General features: G+C 39.0%; 1 protein-coding gene across 12 annotated transcripts in view; it reads left to right on the top strand.

The window, feature by feature from the left end:
• The first annotated feature begins 441 nt into the window (after window positions 1–441).
• The window catches only part of LOC143281342 (meiosis regulator and mRNA stability factor 1-like), a 79034-nt gene continuing 73475 nt past the window's right edge, over window positions 442–6000 (top strand). For 11 of the 12 annotated variants that reach the window (XR_013055120.1, XR_013055126.1, XR_013055122.1 and 8 more), the window contains exon 1: window positions 442–529. The gene's annotated coding sequence lies outside the window, so the exon portion shown is untranslated. Of the gene's footprint in view, window positions 530–4876; window positions 4974–6000 lie in introns of all 12 variants that reach the window. The other variant, XM_076586555.1, reaches the window with a different exon arrangement.

Raw genomic sequence — 6000 nt, 5'->3', positions numbered from 1 at the left:
AGTGTAAGGAACAGATCAAGGGTGTGTTCAGTCTCCTCTTGTGGGAAAGGTCAACATCTGTTCCAGGCCGAGGTCTTGGATGGTGTCTATGAACTTGTGGTGGAGCGTTCGGTACCTGGAGGTGAACTTCAGTCTGACATTGACCCAGTCCATGGCTGGGAAGTTGAAATCCCCGCCAATGACAATATGGGCTCCAGTGGCTACCGCTAGTCGGGTTGATATCACGAATCTACGCTAGTCGGGTAGATATCACGAATCTATCTTGGCCTGTCTGCGTCGCTGGTGTCATGTCATGTTTGTTCTATCCTTTTGTTGCCCCAAACAGACTTATTTTTATGCTTTATCTTACGCCTCTGCGCACACAGGTCAACAATAGTCAATGATGACGGCTGACCAAATTGAAGAAAACAGAAGAGCGGTTCATTTCCGGTTGAGAGTTTCCGGTGATATTTCGACTGGGGCCAGCAGGAGAATTTCGAATTTCGGATGGACTTCGGATGAACATGAGTGGAGAGGAAAGGATTTCTAGGTACAAACAATTTTTGTATAGTTTTATTTTCATATCATAAATGATATTTGATTCTTTGTCAATAGTTTTCCATGTTACCACATGTTCCAGAACAGGCTTTCTTGTCTCATCGATGTATCCTTTGTCAGTTTGTCACATTGTGATTGTCAGTTTGTGGTCTGGGAACACAACAGTGCCACAAACACCGCATTCACATTTTGTTGTTTTTTTGTTTTTCATTCAGATTCGGCTGGCCCTGTTAGTTTTTGACATGTTTGGGCTTTCTAGTTGAGTAGATCTGTTGCAAAACGCGTTTCACCACATCACTGTAACACTTTTGCCCTGAGCGTTTTTAGTCTGCGTGCAGCTTGTAAAGCAGCTGGCCAGCCAAACAAACATGTAACAGAAGCTTATTTTCATGGGTTGGCTTTAAAAGCCAGATCAGCGCGTTTGGCTGAAGCGAAGGTCAGCGTCAGCAGGCATCTTGGAGTTGTAGCTATGGATCAGTCTGCATGCTTTGAGACCTCCTTGAAACTGCAATTGAAGATTTGAACTGAAACTGCAACACACACACACACACTGTCAGTGTGTGTGTATATGTGTGTGTGTGTGTGTGTGTGTGTTGTCAGCAGCAGAAAGCTGCTCAGTTGCTAAAAGTAAAATGATGCACTTGTTTATCACTGCATATGTGTGTGTGTGTGTGTGTTTGTGCAAATTGTGTAATAGACTGCTGGAGAGTTCCGTGCTTACATGACTTATAAAGTTATAGAGGTGTATCACATGATCTGTGATCTCAAAGTTGATTGGTTCTCTGAAATTTGAAGCAACAAGGGCGATCGAGAGGGGCAGAATGTGCAAAAAAAACCAGGCATCTTTTATCAACGTTTTACTGCAGATTTGTTTTTAATTGTGCATATGATGGCATTTTACTGTACAGAGTTTGATTGATTGATGTGGATACTTATATAGCACCTATCCTCGGTCAGAGACCAAGCTCTAAGTGCTTTTCAAACACGGGGTCATTGCACCACAGGCTGCCTACCTGGGTAGAACCAACTGACGGCTGCCACTGGGCGCTTATCATTCGTTTCCTGTGTCATTCAATCAGATTTCAGGCGCACACACATACACACTTAGACATGTAAATTTCACACGTATGACCGTTTTTGTTGATTTACCCCGCCATGTAGGCAGCCATACTCTGTTTTCGGGGGTGTGGATGCTGGGTATATTCTTGTTTCCATAACCCATCGAACGCTGACATGGATTACAGGATCTTCAATGTGCGAATTTGATCTTCTGCATGCGCATACACACAAAGGGGGTTCAGGCACTAGCAGGTCTGCACATATGTTGACCTGGGAGACCGGAAAAATCTCCACCCTTTACCCACCAGGTGCACCAAGATTCAAACCCAGGACCCTCAGATTGAAAGTCCAACGCTTTAACTACTCGGCTATTGCACCCGCTGTAGCAATGGAGGCTACCAACTGAAGAAATGAAGGACAGCACATTTTCTGCTTTAGCCCATGTTGATTACCTTTGGCATTGCTCACAATTACGAGAAAAAGTTTGATGCACATGTGCAAGATCCCATTTGGCCGTCACCCTAGGCACTCTCCAGCAGTCTATTACTGTGAAATATTAATATGCATTGTAAAACATGATGCATTTTGATAGGATAAAATTGAAATGTATCACTCTTGTTTATGCAATTAACAGCATTAAATGTGATTCAGGATTCACCAGTTTCAGTTTCAAGGAGGTAGCAGAGTGTGCGGACTGTTCCGTGGATATCTACTGGGAAAAAAAAGAAGAAACAAAAAGGCAGATGCCTGATCTCACAGATAAACTCAACATGCTGATCAGGCCTTGGAATGTTGTAAATCACAAAGACAATACATGTATATTCATAAAGATGTATTGATAAATTGAAAATAGAGGAAATTATTAATCAATGAACATATCAAGGATTTTTAAAAATAGAATCAAAATAACAGTAGTACTTGTCATGATATTTTTATGCCCTTGCAGAAATTGTTCTGTCTGACTCAGCTGAGCTTTAGACTATACTGTGTAACTTATTTTGCCTCAATGCATATTTCCCCGTGTTGCAGACAGTCGAGAAGAGTGTATGATTGATTTGCTTAGAAAAACTTTTAAGTGGGTGAGTGGCTATTACTTGGTGAAAGTGAGAAATGTGTGTGTGTGTGTGTGTGTGTGTGTGTGTGTGATTCTTATATGTACATTTTCATATAATATTATATATATATATATATATATAGAGAGAGAGAGAGAGAGAAAATAAAATACAATATGTCTTTATTACCAAGTGTACCAGTGTCACAAGGAATATTGGGGGGGGATAGTACATAACAAGATACGAACATAAATCGAAAATCATACAGAAACACAGATATAGCAGAAATTAGGATCCATACAAGTGCATATCAATATAAAAACTTGTGTATACTCACACATGCACGCACTGCACACACACACACACACACACACACACACACACACACACACTGCATGCACGCACGCACACACACACTATCTCTCTCTCACACACACACAAACACACACACACGTGCGCGCACGCATTTGAACAGAATCTGCATATTATTATTATATATGAGCCTGTGCCAAAAGGTGAACTCAGAATTTGGACAACAGAGCATGAAAAAAAGTTTGACATGCAGTGATGCACTGTTTTTTCCTTCTTAAATGGTGAGCTTAACTCATCTAGTAAGTGGAACAGTATGGGAAAAGGTAGTTAATTTGAAAGTTTTTTGGTAATACAACAAATAATTTTGCCTAGCAGTGAGTTGTGGATGTGACACAAGACAGTAATTTGTTAGTTTAACAAAAGAAAGAAATATTCATGAGGCTTTTATTTTAGATAAAGTGGGAGGGTTTTAGGGGAGCTTCAGTTATACTTACAGTTAACTAACATCAATCATTTAACCCTGCAACATTTCAGAAATTAGCCATCTTTATGTCTATTGTCGCATCCGCCACTGGGCCATCAAAAACAAATGTCTAGCATCGGCTGATCAAGGAAATTGACAAAAGATTTTTAAGCACACACTCTTTGTTCATAAAGTAAAATTTTCTAATCTGTTAACTACAAAGAACATTGATTCTCTGGTCTTCAGTCATTCTTTAGCAATATACTATAGGTTCTGGATGTGACATCAACAGTTGTGGACATAGTTTGAACACAATAAGTACTGTTTTGATTCCCTTGAACTTCTCACAGATATGTAATTCAGACATGTAACTCAATTAATAGTAAGTTCCATGACATTCAAGCTGGAAACCTGCCCTTAAGGTAAAGAGTTAAGAACAATTGTCTGAAGAAACATACTGAACTCAAGATACCATTTACCAGACTTATTAATGACTGTAACAGTTCACAGTGAACTCAGATTCCTAAGAGCAAAGATTCACAAGCATGAGAAACTGGAGTTGATGACATGTAAAAAGAATAAAATAGACCTGAGTGTTTCTGCTTTTTAACGGAAGATAAAATAGAGATATACATAAGAAAGAACACAATGCAAAAACCAATAGCACCTTTGCAATACTTCACATATGCTAGTACAGGTTCTTTTAGACTTGGCTATTTATGTATTTAATTAATTGATTTTTAAAATAGAATTTTCAAAGAAATGTTTTTAGACAGTTTTCTTTATAATGCCCTTCAGCACTCACTGGAACTTGGTCAAACATGGTTCTGGTGTGTGTGTGTGTGTGTGTGTGTGTGTGTGTGTGTGTGTGTGTGTGTGTGTGTGTGAATATTATAATTCAAATGATATACAATATAGTGCAAATTTTCCTAATCTGACTGCTCTTTTTGTTTCATTTGATGCTCTATATAACCTTTGTCAATCAGTGTATAATCCCTTTTTCTGTTTTTTTGTTTTGTTTTGTTTTTCTTAAGATCCAACATACTTAAATGTTGTTATTTGTTGTTTATTTGTTTTCAAATTGGACATAAATAGGGTTGACAAGAGTGGTGATGAACTTCATTGTTGTGTATTGGATGATTAAGTAAACAAAATTTGTTAGGCCCGGTTATTGCTATTAAACAGCACATTTCAGAAACTGGACATTATGTATAATAGATTTAACTGTTTCTGCCTGAAAGATGACATGAAAGAAAAAAAACATGAAAAAATCCTACCCAAAGAATGCACTGGCACTAGCAGCTTGAAACTTTTGCACAAGTTTTTCATGAAAGTGGATCTGAAGTTTTAGATGACAGTACACTTGTTTGCATTATGTACTGTATCTGGAACCACGTCCATATGTTGTGTTTTGAAAACAGTGATGTTATCAATAATTCAAATGGTGTTTCAGGCTTGACCGGCCAAGTGTGCAGGTCATTCTGCCACACCATGAACCTTAACTGTGCATAGTCCAGGCAAATGCTGCACATAGTCCTCCTCTCTCCCAGGTACAATAAACAAGTTGTTGACCGACATCTCTGATGAAGCGTGTGGGTTGTAGACTGTAAAACTGCCTGTCATCTCAAGCACAGACATGTGCAGAGGTAGAAGATGAAAAGTGTTTAATGTCCACTTGGCTGTAAAGCTGCCTGTCATCTCAAGCACAGACATGTGCAGAGGTAGAAGATGAAAAGTGTTGAATGTCCAGTTGACTATAAAACTGCCTGTCATCTCAAGCACAGACATGTGCAGAGGTAGAAGATGAAAAGTGTTTAATGTCCAGATGGCCTCAACCAGTCTGTTCCACATGATGTGGCAGGTTGGGGTGTTTGTATATGACAGAGAGGAGGATAGAACTAGGTCTGATATTTCAGTTTTGTGTTAAGACCATCCTTTGGAAACACTGAACAGACAGATCCAGTCAGAACATTGGCAGTAGATGTCACCTGCCATTGGCAGTAATAATACTAGAATAACAGGAGCTTTGACATGCAATATTTCTCTTTGCAAACAAGTTCTGATGTCATCAGCTGTAATCATGTCCACAGTCAGATTTGAATTGTAAAACAGAACTGTCAGAAGAGACAGCAGATTGTATGGGTCTTCGTGTTACTGGTATAATCCAATGCCTGAATCATATTGATAAGGTTTCTGGCCAATAACATAATTTGTGGTTGCTTAGGTGTCTGAACTGGTTCCTTGGCCACATGGTCAGGAATCTGCATGTACCTGTGAACAACAACAACAAAATTCACATCAGTTTCAAATAATTTTTATCCAACAAAAACACATACAGTATTAGAGTATACACTTTCATATTTTATTTTAAGAAGACTCTAGTACTAGAGAGATTTCCTCTTTATGTATTAAAAAAAAATATATATAAAAAAAAAGGGGGGGGGGGGAAGGGGCATGGGGGTGGGGGCGAGGAGGGAGGGAAGGGATTCATGGGTTGTTTCATGTCCTGCACTGGATATGTCACATCCAGATCTGGCAATCATAGAATATTACTAATATAAAGATAAATACACACAT

The sequence above is a fragment of the Babylonia areolata genome, chromosome 1 (assembly GCF_041734735.1).
Source record: "Babylonia areolata isolate BAREFJ2019XMU chromosome 1, ASM4173473v1, whole genome shotgun sequence".
NCBI classification, from domain to species: Eukaryota; Metazoa; Mollusca; class Gastropoda; order Neogastropoda; family Buccinidae; genus Babylonia; species Babylonia areolata.
The sequence above is the reverse complement of the archived record's forward strand: the minus strand, read 5'-3'. Positions and strand labels throughout refer to the sequence as shown.